Source organism: Sturnus vulgaris, chromosome 3 (genome assembly GCF_052056855.1).
Source record: "Sturnus vulgaris isolate bStuVul1 chromosome 3, bStuVul1.hap1, whole genome shotgun sequence".
In the NCBI taxonomy this organism is placed as follows: Eukaryota; Metazoa; Chordata; class Aves; order Passeriformes; family Sturnidae; genus Sturnus; species Sturnus vulgaris.
In genome coordinates this window covers 3,629,497-3,647,353 of record NC_142245.1, presented here as the reverse complement: position 1 = coordinate 3,647,353, position 17,857 = coordinate 3,629,497, and the positions used below count along the sequence as shown (strand labels likewise).

Genomic DNA, 17,857 nt, shown 5'->3' with positions numbered 1-17,857 from the left:
GAAGCTGATGGTCTCTCTTTCCACTGCCAAAAGTGTTGACTGATTGCTGAGGAGCAAGTTGTGGGGAGCTGAGCAAGATGAGAGGAACAGACAACAACCAGAGAGGAGATCTGGACCTTCCCGTGCTGAATTTGCTCCTTTGCTGAAGCTGCCTCATGACCCCTGAGTGCTGTATGACTGAGCTTCTCCACTGCTGTAAGTGCCAGCTGAGATTCTTTAAAACTTAAACCAGCTGTATGAACCCCAAACTTAGTGAGGGAGTGGAAGAGTGCTCCTCTCCCAAGTGACTGGGAGCTCGTGCAGCCTCTCCATGTGGGTGTTGCAGGATTGTACTTAGGCTGTGCATGTGATAGATATTTTTCCAGCCAGGAGCCAGTGAGTGTGAATTCTTATCTGGATTCACCCATTAAATTGCTGTAGTGCTGCTGTCAAGGCCTTTTGGCTGTATGGGGTTTTAGAAACATTTTCTTTTTCCTGTTTCTGAAGGAGGGTTGTCTATGAATTTTTGTCCTTCTCTTTGTTTTCTCACTTGCCAATAAATGAAGCACTAAGCTATTACAGCTCTTAAATGTTAAAAGCCAGAGTAAATTTTATTTTAATCTGTATAAAGCTGGAACCTGAGGCCCTGCAGATCCTTCCCCAAGTGAGGTAAGGTCACCAGCAGACAGAAGGTGCACAACTCTGCAGTCATGGGATGTGCTACATCTTTACGTTGTGATCAGCTGAGGGGGAGGGCACAGTTCCTTTAGTCCCTCTGAGTTAATGAAATAAGGATTTATGTTTAGAAACACTTGTTTATTTGTATACCTGTTAAATTCATGCATGAAACCAAAATGGTCAGAGGAGACCCAGGCAAAACCCTCTTTCAGCAATGTCAACACAGCTCCAGCACTGTTTTCCCAGTTACCCTCTCAAACTGAGCTTGGAGGGCAGTGGCCAGAGAGCAAGGCTAGTCCTGCTGCTGGGTTGTGCAGCTGAACCCAGGAGAAGCAGGAGGGAAGAGAAGACAGCTTGCCTGAAGTCACAGAGCCAGGGGTGGCCTGGTGCACGGCTGGGACTGCAGTGCTCCCTCCACCCTGCCTGGCCTCTCATGAACACCAAGGCTGAGCTCAGCTCTGGGTTTTTATCTCTCATTGAGGTGATGGCTTTGGAGGCAACAGCTGCTTGTCAGCATTGACACCTGCTGGTCTCCTGTTGGCTTTTTCCTAAAGAATCATCAATTATCCCAGTGTATCCACAGAAGTAGGTAGCTTGGTCTATAAAACCTTGTACTGAGAGATTTCCTAAATAACTGAATCCCAGTGGAAAAAACTCCTCAGTGTCCTTTGTCACTGCCTCCCTATGGAGCACACTCCTTCCTGCTGTCTCATTTTATTTCCAATCAGTAGTTTTATTCCACAACTCTGCATCTTTTAATTTCTTTCCCGTCCTATGAGAGACTCTGGGGATGATATCTCTCTGCCTGATCCTGTCTTTCTAGAAATCAGTGGAAGGAGCATTTCCAGGACTCCTCTTGCTCCTTCTGCCATCAGGACAGTCTTTGCAGAGCTTCTGAGTGCTTTTCATCCTGGCACCCCTCGGGCATGACCCAGGAATCCCCTGGCTTTGTGCTGTGAGTCAAGGAGTGTTAGCAGAGGTAGTCTTTCCTTTGAAGAAATAAAGAATTCCTTTTTGTGGATTATGGGTGTGATATAAAGATATTAAGTGTTGGCCACAGAATTTACCTACCCCACCTGATTATTTTCAGCAGGGCATTGCAGCAGAGAGCACCAGCAATGTGTGGCATCACAGGGAAGGTGAGCCTGTTCACTGGGCTTTAGGGGTTTGCAAAAGAAAAATAAAGGTGTTTAAGTTTACTGTGCAGTCAGTATCACCTTTACCTTGTTTATTTTAGGTTTCAGTGCATAATTGCAATTTTGGAATAGCTTACACCATTATGTGCTGGTTACCTTTAGCATACTTGCTGTTCTTTTGCATTAGAGTGGATAAATATCATTACCTCTCACTGGTACATATTTTTTCCTCCCACATGAAATGCTAAAAGCATTTCTACAAAAAAAGAGGTCTGGGAACACTTACAGGCGTTTATTATTCAAATCCATTTTTAACCAAGTAATAACCCTCTGGAAAAAAAAAAGCAAAAAACAAAAACCAACAAACCCCTCTTAACTTTTTGAAAGAACTTTATTTTTTACGTTGTGTACTGAATTTATGCTGGGAAAAGTAGTGACAGCTTCTGGACATCCAAGCATGCAAATATCTGATTCCTTGAGATATCTAAGGTGAGTGCAGTTTCCAACATCTTTTAAAATAAATGGTTTCTACTAAAGGGTGAGCTGGTTTGAATTTAATGTAGTTTGCAAAGGATTTGTGTTCTGGCATTTTCATGCTGTTCTGGCCAGTGAGTTTACCAATGTGGAAGTTTTCTGACAGAGTTAAATGCATTGAAGATGTCCTCCCTGACATTCTGGGGTATTTTCAGAAGTGGTGAAGCTGAAAACCCCCTCATGTTTCTGTGTGAAGCACAGAGCCTTGCTCTGGAGCTCTGGGTGCTGAGGTCAGTCCCTGCCTTGTTAAAGTCAGTGGCAACTTACTGTTTTAATTCCCATTGGCTTCAACTGAGCCAGAATTTCACCCTTTAGTTTTATAATTCCTTTAGGGAATCTTTGGGGAGGGGAGGCAGGAAAACATGGCTTTAATGCTAGTGAAAGGAACCTGGGCTGACATGTAGGGCTCAGCACAGGGTGGAAGCCTGGCCTGCTCAAAGTGGGATGTGAGGGTAGGGCATGGGGTCAAGTTACTTCTGATGGGGCTCTCTGCTGAAGGTTATCACAGGGGCATGGCTTGAGGAAGACAGGACAGCCAAAGGTGGCAGGGACATATTCAGAACATGAGGTTTTTGATGGAGGTGATAAGAAGAAAATAAGAGGTTATCAAACATAAAGTGGCAGAGAACCCATAATGGTCCAAACAGGAACAGAAACTTGGAGTGGGTGTAACACTGGATAGAGCTGTGGTCATGGGGAGTTATTTTAGAAGTGAGAGGAAAACATCAGAATAGGAAAGATGGAACTATAGCACAGAGATGGGGAAGGCAAGCCTGTGGCTTGGTGCTGCTGGGAGGTGTGCAGGCCATGCTGTGGAGCCACTCTGCTTGGCATTTAGAAATACCAGGGCTGAAATTCCCAAAATGCAGAATTACATGCAAATCCTTTATGCCCTCTGTGACTTCCCTCTCCTTGCCAGGTAGTGCAATGTGCCGATCTCAGTATGAAGCCTTTTTATTCTCTGAAATTCAAGACTGGACTATGCAAACATATAAATGGGATTAATGAATGCAGCTCATTACCGGCTCTTGATTGAGACCACACATGATGATAATCAATCACTTTGGAGTGCTAATGGCTTTGGGTGCCTGACCCCTAACCCAGTCTTTGATGGCCATCTTGTCGGGGACACTGAGCAGAGCGCTCTGGACAGCGTCCACTGCTCTGTAAAGCAGTCTGAGGAAGGCTGGCCAGATGCACACGTTGACTGCAGGAATGATGCATGCTCTGAGGAACAAATTGCCTCCACACTCGGCTTCTTCTCCCCTGGTGATGGAAGACCAGCTTGGGTTGTGCCAAGGAGGTTTTGATGAGGAGGTCCTGTGATAAGAATTGCGTAAAGGAAGGGTGTTAGGGTAAAAGTCCAGCTGAATTTCCTTTGGCAGCAGGGTCTGGTGGAGGTGTTGGCGAATTCCTTCAGCTGGGAAGGAACTGTGTCCATCTTCAGTGGACTTCGAGGAGCATGGCTTACATTTTCATGTTGTCCTGGCACTGTGTGTCCTACTTAGTTACAGCAAGACTGAGAAATACCTGTTCCCTCTAGATTTGATAAATCCTCATGGCTGGTTTCAATTGGCTGTAATAAAAATCAAATTGTTCCATCTGCTTTGTTGTCTCAGGCAATAATCTAAGATTACTTTAGTAAGATAATTTAGACAGCAGCTGATCTGAAGCAGAATAACGCTGGACTCTGAGAAATAAGAAAAAGAACTGTGGAGAAAGATTTGCCATGGAAACCTGTGGTGAACTCTCTCATTCAAGGAATGAGGTTGTACCCCAGCAACTGAGTGGCTACTCCAGGGGATTCTGGCCTTGCTTCTTAGCTGAGGTTCCCTGTTTCCTGCTGAACCTCTGCTGGTCAATTCTGCAGTAGCTGAGGGTGAGGCAGATTTCCCCTACTCCCTCCACAATGGCCCCAAAATATAGAGCCTTTTGTTTTGACTAAAAATTAAAAATTCCAGTGGCTCATTTTTTAATAGCAAGATAAAGTAAAGCCAACTGGTTTTGGACAGGGTGAAACAAGTCAGGTTCCCAGAGGATTTGTATTCACAGCTGAAAGTAGGGTTTGGAGGGTCCTCTGAATGCAGCTCTGCTGTCCATGCTGATGATTCCCTCTAGGTCCCATATCCAGCTGCCCTGAGATTGCCAGGGGCTGGATATGTTGGCTCCCTGATTAAAATGCTGCTAGGAATGGTTATACCCAGTACAGCCTATGAACCACTGGTCTGGAAGGATTAGGAAATAGATTTTGATAGCCTTGCTCGTGTTCACTAGTACAAAATAATTTTGGGGGATGGAGCTTGTGACTATAATGTAGAGAGAGGCCAGAGTATGATGGATGGAAGAAGTGCTCTGTCTGAATATTGGCAGTTCTCCCTCTCCTGTAATATTTTGACTTTTTGGCTCAGTTTTAGCCCATCAAGGAATGTCCAAAAGGGGACACCGAGGTTGTGTGTTCAAGGCAGTAAGGATTGTGTTATCCTGATTAGGGCAGAACAGGAACTGGTGTGTCTGCATATAATTATGAAACAGTACAGAGCATGCAGTGCAGAAAAGGCTATTCCCAAAACAACTCCATTACTTATATCTCATGGATTTTGTGCCTTTGATATTGCTTTGGCTATCTCTTACTATGGGTTTCCTTCAGCAAAGGGGTTGGATGTTCAGTTTTGACAAGCGGCCAGACGTTTTCATTTCTCTCAGAGAGGTCACTGAGAGTTGGGCTGGCTATCTGACTGCAAATCTCATGGCTCTGGGTCTTCTCAGGAGATTTCTTATCCTCTGGGTTTTCCCTTGGCCAGTTGGAACTGTTAACAGCTGCCATTGTTTCCCTTCTTCTGGACCTGCACCAGACGTAGAAACAGAGGCGTGTGCACTGCAGAACTGTCACTGTGCTGTCTGATCCACAGGAGACTTTCAGTGAGGAAAGGATTGGATTTGCCAGTTCTATTGTGTAGTACCAGGCACTTTGCCAGGAGTTGCAAAAGGTGCCTCAAAGTAACAAATCCTCAACATCTATTAATGAAGACAAAGTGGCTGGATACAGGAAAAGGTTGTTCACAGTCTGCTTGTCAAAGAGGAAAGAGTTAAATTATGTGAATAAAGCAAAGAAAATACCCCCATCTCAAACCTCAGACCTGCTTGAGAATCTTATCCTAAAATAAAATCAGCTGGCAAAAGGCTTTAAAGTCAATGAAGAGTAAATTCAGCAGCTTATTGTTATGATGTGGAAATATTTCCACTCTGCATTGCGGCTTTATCAAGTAGGATTGTGGATTAATCAATCAGGAATATAACATGGAATATTCGAAGGGCAGAAAGACAAGGCACGGGCTGGAAGTTGAGCTTTCTGTGTGGATTTCTCTTTTTTAATTGCAAGGAGGACAAAAGAGGAAAAAGCTTTAAACCAATGAAATTTTCAGCAATATCTTGTTTTAGACCCAATGGGATTGGAAGGTGGGAATGGGGGGAGGCTTCACTGCACACACCTGTTCAAATAACATTGCAAAGGAAGATTTTTATTGTATTTTTCTGCTGCCTTGCTTTTCTGTGGAGATTGCACTGTTTTATACTTGCAGAGTTCATTGAAAAGGGAATAATGGAATCAGGCAAGAATTTCTTTGTGACTGCCAAAACCTGAAAACTATTCCCAGCCTCTGGCTTGGGTGACAGATTTCAGTGGAAACAGGATTTTTCAGACAAAAAGCCAGATTTAGTTGTGAAAATAGTTTCACAAATATATGACACTTTTGCAAAATTGTCTTTCTATTAAAAAAAAAAAAAATCATTATTCCAATCAGGTAGATCTTGAAATCTAACTGTTTGGGAGGGTTTATGTTTCAAAATTGCCTCTTTAAAACACTTCAATATTGAAATAAAGTAATCCCTTCAGATCGAGTTAATGTTTCTTTAGACCCAAATTAAGTCATTACAATTTTCTACTTGGTTGGAAGTTTTTGAAAGACACTTGGATAGATCCTAAACAAGGCAAAGTCAGCATCACTTATTACACAGTTCAGCTTCTGAAGCTGATCCTGGTCTGTTCAAGACTACAGAAATCCTGGATCTAACATAAGCTGATGGAAGTCCCTGAGATTTTTTTGCCACAACATAAAATATTTTGGGTAAGTGGGACATCTTTCCTGTTGCCAGCTGGTAAAGCCATAAAGTAGAATGGCAGCTCTTCCAGCTTATTTGGGATATCTTTGCTTTATTTCCCAGGAGTAGTGAATCTTTATCTGTCTCCATAGTTCTGATGTATTTTCTGATCCTCACAAACGTTTCCCATTCACAAAGTTCAGTGCTCACCATGCCCAAAGTGTCAGGACTGTGTTTGTTGGGGACCAGCCAGCAGAGACTTAAATTTGCAGTTACAACCCTTATGGGAGAGCAAATTCATAACCCCCTTTTGCCTCAATCCAGTGTCTGCTGTGGTGCTTGGAGGGTCTGCTGAGGCCTTCTGGAAGCAGTGAGATTCCATAGGGAGCAATCACAGATACTTGCAATTTCTGCCTTACTTGTCTTGCCAGTAAATGTCATTAAGGCTTTTTTATGAAACAAGTTTAATTAATTCCCCTGAATTTAATGGCCACATTGCAGTAGTCTGTCACCCATTTACAGCATTAGTTTCTGAATGTACACAGCCTTTTTAAAAGATGAGAGCTGGCTTTGCTACATCAAGTTGTCATTACGTTTAACTAGGTCTTTAATTATAACCAGATGGATGAATTATTTTAATCGCTGCTATATATCTTAACAGTAGTTTGTACATTGACACAAAGTTGAGAACATCAAACAGAAATTAACTGCTAGAGCAGGAAAGCTGCCAACCTCTAAGGGAAGCAGTTGATCAGAACCTGTCATCTTAAAAGGCTCAAAGAATGCAAAACAAACAGTCAGGATTAGTATACTAAATATGGCTTATCAGCCCCACTCTCTTCTCTGATAATCCATCTATATCATTTATTTTAATACTTTGCTGTGCATATCTCAGAGTCTGTAATTAGAGAGCTCCAGGTATTCACTTCTTCCTGCCTTTGAAATCATTTGCTTTGAGGCTCTTCAGAGAAAATGATACAATTATTACATGACTTTTTGATGCACGGTACAAAAGGATTTCCACACAGAACTGTCCCTTTGTGTGTAACAATCAACTGGAGTTCCTACTGGCACCTCCAGGGATTCCTGCCTTTCAGAGCAGCCCGATGGAAACCGAGCAAAGAGCTTCCCACTTAGGAGTGGAAAAGCTTTTTCAGACCGTGTGCATAAAAAAAACTTTCCTGCACTGACTCTGCACCGAGGGCACAGTGTCAAAGCCTGAGCTTCCATACTGGGAATGCAGGAGGACATCTCTCATCCAGCTGGAAAAAGGTTTAGATATTTTTTCCTGTCATTGCCTCCTGGTTTTTGCCTCTCAGGCTGTGCTGCTGTGTGCCAGTGACTAAATCTGGGGTGTGGGTGCAGAAATAAAGATTGGGAATGGTGTTTGCCTGGATTTGGTACTGGAGCAGACAGCAGGGGTGTGCTGTGATCCATCATCCCATGCACCAATGCCAGTTCCTGGGACAGAGCTCTCTGATGCTGCATTTCTGCATCTCCCCTCTTACTGTCAGGAAGGAATTAAGAAGGGGCTTCAGGAAGTCTCAGCACTGTCACTTTCTGAATAAACCATCCAAAGGGAGTAGAATTTAACTGACACAAATGATTTTGTTAGAAGCACCCAGGGTGATTTTGTCTGTTTGATGTCTGATTATACAGCAATTACTTTCTAGTTATGGTGTTGATTTGAATGAGATTATTGTGCTCTTGATCAAGTGCAAGTGCTGTGATAAAACCCACTGCATTTGTTTGTTTTCTTGCCAAGTAATGAGGATGTGTGAAGTAGGATTATATTGTCTTTTAAGAATGTTTTGTATTTATCAGTAATGGGCTAACTATGGCCTTTACTATTTAAAACAATGAGCAAGTAGTTGTGAAAAACAGTGAAGTTAAAATATTCCAGCTTAATTTTCTCTTGACTTTGAATTATCTTACTCTGATAAATAAAGCAACAATTTATACTTTGTCAAGCAATATTTTATCTGTAGAAAAGCCCTCAACTGCAATATACTTTTCATTCAATTGGAATCTTTCTCTTCAGCCCAAGCCAGAACAACCCTTGCTGCAGGGTCCCACAAATATTTTTCCCCTATAAACTTAGAAGTTCAGAAAATGTTCGTACTCAGGAACTTCTTTACCTGCCTGATAACAGACTTGTTCTAAGACACTGAATGAATCTGTGACAGTTCCATAGGGAATTCCAATATTTTTGGGATCTGCTGGTCAGACTCTGTGCCTAACTAACTGAGCAGATAAGCTTGTGAGGTGATCAGGCAGTGTAAGTTTTGCAGATAGAAATCATAATTACATCTAAGATAGGCAAAATGCTCTTTTCACTTCACTTCCTTGTTGTTTCCAAACTTTTCCAATGGCAAGGATGGCTGAGTGGTGTTTGGAAGGCGCTGAGAGTGATGCTCATTGTGCAGGTCGCTGTGACAAACACGGCAGAGCTGGCCTGGCCACAGCAGCAGCACATCCTGGGGCAGGCTGAGAGCAGGGCTGGAACACCCAGGCAGAATGACCAGGATGAATGCAGCAAATGTCATGTAGTTATCTAAAAATTCATCTCTCTAATGGATAGGTTAAAAAAGCCCAGAGCTGAGCATGCAGGAACTTGCATCTTTGACAAAAAACTCCTGAAAACTGAGAGCTGCTCACCACCTGAACACTTGTCTTTCCAAAGCTATTGCAAATGTTTTCTTTCACTCAGTTCTCCTTTTACTGTTCTGGTAGTTGGTCCACATTTGAAAGAAGAACAGGCTCAGAATTCCTTGTTTAATACCCAAACACTGAAGTAAATGTCATCTAGCAAATGAGTATCTGAAAAGGAGACATTAATGAGCTTTTACCTTTTGCCTCCCAGAAACCAGCAGGAGAGATGAGCAGAAATTGGAATTTTCACTCAGAGCCGCATCTCAGTATTTACTTTGACATTTACTTTCACAGAATCAAAGACTAATGCCAGCTGGGAGCAGCCTCTGCATCCCACTAGGTCCACCCCTGTGCTCACAGGGCAGCTTTCACCATTAGGTTTTTTTAGTTCCTAGTCAGAGTAGAGAGTCAAAGTTCATATACCTTTAAATTTGATGGTTTATGTCTCTGAAAGGAAAGGGAATAAAAAGGTCAGACCAAAACCCTTTGATCCAGGAATGATGAAATATTCTTGATCAAAGTAAAATATTGTTGACATTCTTAAATTGAGACACTTCATTAGAATCTGTTTGACAATAAAATGCATCTGCCTGCAATCTCCTGGCCCCTTATCAGAGCTGTAGTGCCAGCTGCTGATGCTTCATTTTTCCTGGTGTGCCACACTTCCCAAGTTATGCTTCTGAAGATGTTCCTTCCCCTCTCATGGCTTGCAATCATAGCTATGCTGTTTTTCGAAAATTAAATGTGTACTCTTGCCAGTCTCTAGTGCTACTTTGATCTTTCATGACTCTTCTGAATTTGCACAGGAGCTCCTCAGCCTCCTTCCTGTGTGTGTCCTGGCAATTCTAAGGAATCGAGGAGATTTGCCTAAAGACATCATTATTGTTTTAGATGGATGTTCCTGTTCAAAGCCAGAGATTTTCATCATCCATCCCTACACCTTCTGTTAGACAATTGTGGTAGAGGGGAAGAGAGTTGAGGAGTGAGCCCTTTATCTCCAGGGGAAGGTGGATGTTTAAGTGCTCTTTGTACATCTCCAACACCTGGGAGTGCCTGGCTCAGGCAGCTTCTGCCAGGGAGAGATAGGGAAATGCATCAGGTGCAGGGATTTTCCTGGTCAGACTTAGAAGCTACTTTCATTTGTGATGGCATTGATGGACTGTTAGAGAGCAGCAGCTTTGAAATTCCCTGTTTTCACAGGCATTTACCCTTGTGATGAAGAGTTTGTGGAATCACTCAGAGGGAAAAAGGAAAGCCCTGTCCTTTGTGCTGTGCTCGTGGACAGGTGCCAGTGTGTTGTAGTAGCCCAAATGGCAGGCCCTGTGTTCAGTCACCTCCAGGCCTCAGTGTGCCTGCTGGATGATGACAATGACAATGATGATGAGATGATGATGATGGTTTCCTTATGCCTTTGGTCCTGTACCCCATTTAGCCATTCCTGGTGCTGGCCGGTTTTGCACACTCACAAGATCCATTAAGGCAGTGGGACAAAGGAGCTCCTGCGAGCTGGGCCAAAAAAAGAAAGTAAAATAAAACCTCCATTCATGGGATGAAGGACGATGAAAGGCAGAGAGGAAAGATGACACAAAGCTGACAGCTGTGGCACACGTCTCCTCTCTTAGCCAGGAAAGCTGACAAGTAGATTGCTCAGGACAGGCACTTACAGGTTACCCTGTCAGCTACTTGAATGCCTTGTCTTTTATCTGCCACCTTCCTAGGAAAGAACAGAGAGAGCCTGTGCCCATCTGATGAGCTGGTTCAGACTGGCACATCATCAGCTTTAGCAACACATGAACACAATGTAGTCCCAAAGCTCCCCTTGGGTTACTGAAATCTTTCCCCTCTCTTTTCCTTGTGTACGTGCCTGCATGGAGACACGAACCTGCCCAAGCAGCTGAGTGCCCTTGAAAAGTACTATTCATAGAAGTCAAATTCTCCCCCCTGTCAGAATCAGGCTATTTTTTTTTGTCTCATAGAGCCTCACTCCATCAGCCACTGCACAACAGTGTGACTTGACTTGTGTAGGGTCACTCCTGCAATGCCCGGAGCTTGTTCTGGCTCTAAGGTTTCAGTCCTTTTGTCTTGTTTCTGTCTCCAAGGAAGACGAGCAACGAGGATTGTGGCTTTTTTCCCTAAAATTTGCTGAGTTTCATGTGAAAGAAAGGATTTTTGTGTGTAATCTCAGAATAAGGGGGAAAGGTGGGAAACTTCATTCCACCTGTACCTAGTGCAGCAGTGTGGGGTCAAGGAAGCAAGTGACCTTCTCATAAAATGCATCCTAGTGAAAACCACCAATGCAGCTGAGCAGAACTTGCCCAAATGGCAGGAATCCCAGCATTTTCTAACTTTTATTGTTGATGTTGCCATCCTACATGCTGACTTAAGGTGGGGTATATGCTGGGGGTGTAACTTAAACACCCTAAAATTTAATTTCAAACTATAATTGTCTTTTGCAACTCAGCCACACTAAAATTTCCCCAGGAAGAGCATCATTTTCTTTGCACAATTTCGAGTTATTTCTGACCATGACCATGTTAGAGTTATTTGGTGCTACCTCTGAAAAAATTCAGCCAGAGGCCAATGTAAAACTTGCAAATGATCAGCCTTAACAGTCGCAGCTGTTTCAGCCATACCCTAAGCAAGATGTGCCAGGTAATGTTACCTATTGTTACCTTTCAAACTAAAGACTTGCTCCACTTCCTATTAATGTCTGCAGTAAAAATCTCACTGCTTGTCTTGCAAGCAAGTAGAGTTTTAAGACTCTGTTCAAGAAAGAGAACTTCAGTACAATTTATTTTGAGTACAGGCAAGATTTGGTGATTCATGAGCCCCGAGTGTTTTGTCTGAGTGCAATCTAGCAAGGCAGAGAGTGACTGCCACTGTAGGTACATGGTAAAGTGCTGCCTAGAACCAAACCAGCCAGTTTATCTGAATCACAGAACTAAGACAGGCCTCTGTTGACTGTCAGGATTCTACAGAACAAAAATAAATGCCAAGCAGTGAGTCTTTCAGTGAATGTAGTAAATTCCCTAACACATCATCCTCTCCTTTTCTTCTCCAGAACCGTGTAGTCAGTGTTTATAGAAGGCTAAACGTGCTGTGTGGTACAAGAGCTTAAAAATTAATTAGTAAACAATTATGATAGACTTTGAAGAGGAGAAAAGGGTTGGCTGTGATTATGATAGAGATACATTTGTGGGCCACGGGCCATTCAGAGTATTGCCTGTAATTAAAGATATGTTCAGTAACTCTTAATTATCTTGGATAAATGTATATATCTGCGGTATCATCAAGCAATTTTCTTGAGCATACAGGTTTTGTTGTCATAGATTAAGATGATTGCATGCAATGTGTTTTGTGGTTCATGAAATGAATTTAGCTGCCTGCAATCCTCAGCTGCTATAAATCAGTGTCACTGCAGGCCCAGGGAGCTGTGCTGATTCACACCAGGGAAAGCTGAGTTCACTGGGCTTTCCTGGATCTCGTGAGCTTTTATTGTCAGGCCGAAAGTGTGTCCCTTTCCCAGAAAGGAAAAGACAGTTATTTCCCCTGGGGTCTCAGTCCTGTGTGCTTTCCAGCTGCCAGTCACACTGATGGCAAATAACATTTACTCATTAAAATCCTCCAAAGCCAAACAGATAGTCTATGCCTCAGGAAATCCTGGTTCCAACTCTCTCCCTTTTATTGACCTGCTTGAGCAACTCATTCACAGCCCAAGAAAACTGATTTGTATTTGGAATGCTCAGGTTGATCGGGAGTGCTGATAAATAGTGACACCAAAGCTGTGCTCCTTGAAGAATACAACAGACTAAACCAGAGAAAAGGAAATTTTATCAGAAAGTCAAGGCTCCTGCTGTCAGGACCACACCTTTGAGAAGCCAGGCTTTGCTGGCTGAGCTCTGTGGAGTAGGGACAACCTGTGCAAGGAGAGAAAAGCAAGACCTGTTTGTTAAAGCATTTGGAGGAAAAATGTGAATCCCAGCCAAGGGGCAAGAATTTAGATGACCTTGGCTGCAGGAAGAATATATTGTTCCCATTCAATAGGGAACAGAAACAAGGAGCTGTGCTCGCTCCAATGTCAGAAAAAAAAGTTTGTGCTCAGTACATGGGAGAAATGTCCAGAAATAGTTCACCTTAGTGAAAATATTACTTCTGGAATAGTACCAAGGTCAGCAAGACCCTGACTTATCAATTCTGTTAATGTTCACATAAATTCAAGCTGTCAAACACTAACTTGTCCAGCTGAGATATTATGAAAGACTCTCATCTATGTCTCCCTTCTCTGTATTTTTTTCCTTTTTGCACATTTCCGTCCTTCTCCCATTGCAATTTAGAGGTTCAGCCTATGGCAAGGCGAGATTGCAAGGCTTTAGGTTTTCTAGGCCTTAAATGAAGTAGAAAAGGGAGATCCTGCAACATCTTAAAATAATTTACAGTTCCCAAAATGTCCTTTCAGTGTAGCAATGTCTGTGAACAGGATATCACTGTCTTACATGGAACTGGAGGAGCTGAACACCTTGGCTCTGAATTGAGGTAACAGTAGTTTAAAACGTGGCCTATGCTGTGTATAATCTTGTACATAAAACAAATTTTTCACAGGCTCAAAGAGAGTGAATTTGGTCAGAACAGATGGGGAGAAACAGAGTCAGGGCAACTTTGTGGCTGTTTCCAGAGTAGTGATTTATACCTGTGTGAAGCACATCTCCAGTCCAGCAACGTTTCCTACACCCAGCTCACTCCTTGTGCCTGACAAATGCCTCTTATGCCAGCAAGGGGAGAGTGGCAAATGTGTCCCCTGTGCCTGTTTGAGCACCTTGGCACTGGTGTAGATCTGTGGACCTTGTCCCCTTGGTCTCAGTGCCAGCTCCACTGCAGAGGAGTCTTCAGCTCCCGGTTTGCAGAGACTGAACAGGGACTTTCCTGCAGGAGGGGAACTGCCATGGGTAAAAATCCCTATGAAAACATAAAGCACAAAGCAGTCAGGTCTGTCCTTTTCTTAAAAGTTCAAGAACTTTTTTTTGTCATTTATGGAAGAGACAATAAACAACTCACACTTTCCTTTGTTTCCCTGGCTCTGTTTCTGGCTGCTTTAGAACAATAACTACATATATCTCAAAGACTGATAAGGAATGAGAACCCAGGGGTACTGGTGACATTTCACAGGATGAAGTTAAGAGATAGCTGACCTAATGTGACAAGTGTGTTTTTTCAAGTCTTTGCTAATAGCAGTAACCACTTAGACTCCTTAGGTGTGTGTCAAATGCCAAGGGCAGTCAACTGAATCATGTCAAAAGGCTGCCTCTTGTGAGTGAATAGTCTCATATCAGCACAAAGCCCTGTAAATCCACCAGGTGGACTTTAATCATTTTGCTTTCAATGGATTTGGTTAGCAAGAAGTGGTTGAGAGGCTAATATTTCACCCTCTGTGCCTGGGAGTATTTCAGTTCTGCTCAGTGATGCTGCCTGTCCCTGTAGCTCTGCAGCTTGGCTTGGTTTTCCCTTGCTTGTCCTTTGAGGATGTGACCTGATAACAAAGCTGGGCAATCTCCTGTTGGTTTTCACAAGACTTTAGTAATTCTTGACCAACACTGAATTGTGAAGCACTTTATAGTTGAAATTCTGTTTAGAAGAGTCTATGAGAAGTAACCTCAAGGCAGACCAGCCAAGTTTGTGCCTGAGTATGGTGCTCCAGTATGGTATGATCATTCTTTTATTTTCAGTGCTCACATTCAATTAGACAATCCTAGATCAGATTTCCATTTTCTTTGTGCTTGTAAAGCACATTACCAGGCAACTCCAAAGAAATTCTAGTCCATTTGTGTTAACAATAAGTACAGGTGTTATTTTAGAAAGAAATAAAATAACATAAAAAAGAATTGCAAAATGAAGTTTCAGTTTGCTGTGCAGGATTATGCTTAAAAATGTATACAGAAAACAGTGGTGAAAAGCAGGAAATACCTTTAAAAATTCTACAATCTGAACATTCATTTGTGTCAGCTATTAGTATAACTTATGGAAAATAATTTCTTCACTGCTTTTCCCTTCTCCTCTCCCAATCCCAGTCTTTTACCTACTGCCCTCCAGTCCTTGCAACTTCCCTGGAAGAGGAATGATGCTGCCTAATTTTGATAATGTCTAAAGCAGGAAACTCCTGAGTTGTTTCTGGCTGCTCCCCAGAAGAGAGAGCAAGTCACCAACCGTGGCAAGAGAAGGCAGTGTGACTTCCTCTGTTTGCAAACAGGTGCACGTCCTTTTGTCCCAGAGGCTTTCTCCAAGAGTGGCACACTGTGTCCATGCTTCTCCCATGGTACTGCACCCCCAGCCTCCAGGCAGCCCAGAGCTGTGAGCTCTCCCTGCTCAGCTGTGCTGCAGCAGAAATTCCTGCTCACAGGAGCTGCTGACCCCACTGCAGAGGAGGACAGTGGCTCCTGTGAGCAGTGCCACATCTAGCTCAGTGCCCATGACCCAGTTCACTCTGCTTTCATTAATCTGGTTCATTTTGGATGCAGTGGACTAGGAATTGTTCCTGTGGGCCGTGCCCTTGGGGGACATGGTGGTGGACACTGAAGAGGAGGAGACAATTCCCATGCTCTGCTGTTCTCCAAACCCACATCTCTTCACTCCACAGGGCTGCCAGGTGCTCCCTCCTGCAGCTTGGGGCCACAAACATTGACAGCATCAAGTGTTCCATAGTCACTGGAGAAGAAGGGAGCTTGAAGGGAGGGAGTTGACAACTGATAGTGGAATGGATTTCTCTTGTTTACAGTGAGTCCCAGCCATGCTTGAGGAACACTTTACAGGAAGGCCTGAAAGGGCTCATTTGGAGCAGTCACAAATGGGCACGGGGCTGTTCCCACTGGCCAGAGGAAGCTGGAAGCTGGATGCCGGTCTGTGATAGGTGGCAGTGCAGGGAGGAGCCTGGAAATGGAGAGAGTCTCATGCAATGTAAGGGGACAAGTAAGAGTTTGTCCATGATAACAGTTTCCTTATTATTTCCTGATCTTCATGCAAATATTTAGATTTTGAGCACTCATAGGCCAAACTGTGGTCAATGCAGACTTTTTTTAATGATCATCAATTTTAGTCTACTAATTTTCTTTTCTTTTCCTCCTTCTTTCTTTTTTCTTTTTCTCAAAGATTCATCATTAGAAAAACTTAACTACATGGACAGGAAAAAACCCCAATCCCTTCCTTTGACAAATTGGAAATCTCCAAAGACTTATAAGCCAGTATGAAAGATTGACTTAATGGAGCAGTATATTTTTGATACAGCAAGGAGCCTCCCAATCCTCTGATTAGACTGATATAGATTTTCTAGAGATTAGCCAAATCTGAAATGCATTAAAAAAAAATCCAGTGTGACAAAACAGTTTTGACAGCATAAATGAAACCTAAAGCAATGTAAAATGTAATTACTGCAGCTATCCCTGTGACCCGTCAGTGTACACTGCCTCGCTCTGCCCTCAGGAGAGCTGGGCTTATTTTCCACCCATTCATTTTTCTGCATGTTTGGCAAGGATATTTTTAGTTTAATCATTTGCTTTTCTTTGGTGCCCCATTTCTGGTTCCTCTGTGTTCTAACGTGGGTTTTGGTGAAAAGATTAAAAAAATAAATAAATAAGGGATTGGAAGGTTATGAGGAGGGTACAGGAAGTTCAAAGACAATCCGGAATCAATCCCTTACTGCCTTTCCATGTGCTTTGGTGGTAGGGCTGTGTGAGTGCTTTATTTAACTTGCAAAGGTGCAGGAGAAATGCTGGGGTTTATTTACATTCCAGTGGAATGGAGGGGCCCTGCTGGCATTGGGAATTCACAGTGCTGGGCCTGTGCATCTGTGTAGTGACAGTTCCTGCTTTGGAGAAACCAAGTGACCATGAGACAGGAGAGGAAGAAACAGGCTTGGAAGTCCCACAGACACACAGAAAGTGGAGGCCTGTGCTTTATATTGGCCTTTTTTTGTGTTGGCCCTCCAAGCAGCACTGCTTCCCAACAGGAGTGTTCTGGCATCAGCCACCTCAGCACTGGGCATGCAGCTCTACCTGCCAGAGATTTCTTCTGAAAAGCTTCCTCTTCTCTGATTTCTTTTTTTTGCATGGTGGAGCTACTTAAAATTGTACTTTATGTGTCATGTCTATACCTGGTTTTGAATTGGCAGCCTTGAGGAATCAGCTTTTGGTCCTTGAGCCCTTGTTTTCCTGGCCATTGCCACAGCAGAGAATGATGATTAAATCAGTCAGCAGACAGCTCCAGATGAAAAAAATAACCCTTTAAAAATAACCACAGGGCAGTTATTTGGTGTTTTGGGGAGGGATCATAGTTGGAAATGTTATCTGGCTCTTGGACAGCACCTATCTGAGGTATTTGTGTGGCTTCCATTACCCTGGGATCCAAGGAACCCTGTGCTCATCAGTATGCTCGTCCTATGGCTCCTGTTCACAGAGTTGCCTCTCAAACCTTCAGAAAGCCTCCAATTGCTCTTGTGATTTGATCTGGAATCTAAAGCACAGGTTCCCCACGTGTTCCTGACCTCTGGAAAGCTGGCAGCCCTCCAGTTTTCCTAGACCTTGCTGCCATTTCCATCTCCATGTCAGCACAACTTTTAATTAAAGCTGCTGTTCCCCATGGCTTGGTAGTGGCACAGGCAAAATTTGGTGCTACTAATGTACCCTGTGATATTTAAATGAGTTGCTTCTTCTGTCTTTTGCTCACTTATAACTCCTGATGGGAGTTTTGCAGGAAATGGCACTCTCTGTGTGGCTCCATGCCTTGGACAATGGGTT

At 43.2% G+C, this 17,857-nt stretch overlaps 1 protein-coding gene across 4 annotated transcripts in view; it reads left to right on the top strand.

Annotated features, from left to right (window-relative positions):
- The window catches only part of BMP2 (bone morphogenetic protein 2), a 230,273-nt gene continuing 212,416 nt past the window's right edge, over positions 1–17,857 (top strand). For 3 of the 4 annotated variants that reach the window (XM_088160740.1, XM_088160739.1, XM_014895080.2), the window contains exon 1: positions 1–195. The gene's annotated coding sequence lies outside the window, so the exon portion shown is untranslated. The remainder of the gene's footprint in view (positions 196–17,857) is intronic. The other variant, XM_088160738.1, reaches the window with a different exon arrangement.